Below are 1,105 nucleotides of genomic sequence, written 5' to 3' on the forward strand. Positions count from 1 at the left end.
CGGCGCTACAGTTGGCCGCACTGGGACCCTTGCCGTGGCCGCACGGTGCACTGGCGCGGCTGGACGCTGCGGATGTGTGGCTGACGGCTTGTCTGCTCGAGCGCGCGGGCGTGAGCTATACGCGGAGGGGCTGCCCGGTCTGGTGGACGAACCCGTAAAAGTGGTGTCGTTCGCCGATCACATTGCGCGCCATCTCCGCACCGAGTGGCCGCCAACCACTCGGACGAGGACTGCCTTAGAGCAGCGCCCACTGAACAGCCTGCGCGCGGCCCAGCTCCGGAGGTGGAAGACTCTACTCGAACACCGCCCACAGACGTCCGGCCCGGAGGACGCACTGACGCAGCCGGCCCGTGCTGCTAAGACGCGCCGGACGCCGGACGCGGAGACCGCCCGTGAGCGTTTGGCTCGAGAGCTGACCCGGCGCCCCTCGGTGACCGTCTGCCGGGACCGGACTGACCAGCAGCAGGCCCCGGAACCGGAAGACGCGCTAGCGCAAGCAATCCGGGCGGCGAAGGCGCGCCGGACGGACCAGGCGGACGCGGAACCCGCGCGAGAAAGTTTCGCGCAAGAGCTGGTCGGCGGTTTGTTCGCAACTGACACCCTCCGCTCGCCGCTGGTGAAGGGACCGCAAGTCGTGAAGCGGCGGGAACTGGCGGCCGTCCTGTTCCAGCTGCTGCAAATGAGGCGCCACAATGGCGAATACTTCCTGAACGAGGACCAAGTCATGGACTTGCGAAATTACTTCAACGGGAACGTAAACACTTATTTAGCAACCCAAGTCCGGCGAAGGATGCACGACCTCGCCACCCGTCCCGGTCGGTTCCAGCCCCACGGCCGGCAGAACAAACCCTGCACGCTGACCACACTCATTCTGGAGTTCCTGCAACTGCCGCCCGAAGACGTCATTCTGGCCTACCATCGATTAGGCTCTGAACACGTCAGAGCTCTCAGACGACGACGACGACGACCGTCGCGCGGCGTCGTCGCTGATTGGGCTGATGAGCGAGCGAAAAGGTTATGTACTCCATTATTGGCAGTTCAATCCTTTATCCGTCAAGCTCTCAGTGATCGTTGAGCAAGTCCTCGTCGTAGCCTAGTCGAGTGC

Source organism: Gregarina niphandrodes (genome assembly GCF_000223845.1).
Source record: "Gregarina niphandrodes unplaced genomic scaffold scaffold00126, whole genome shotgun sequence".
NCBI lineage: Eukaryota > Apicomplexa > Conoidasida > Eugregarinorida > Gregarinidae > Gregarina > Gregarina niphandrodes.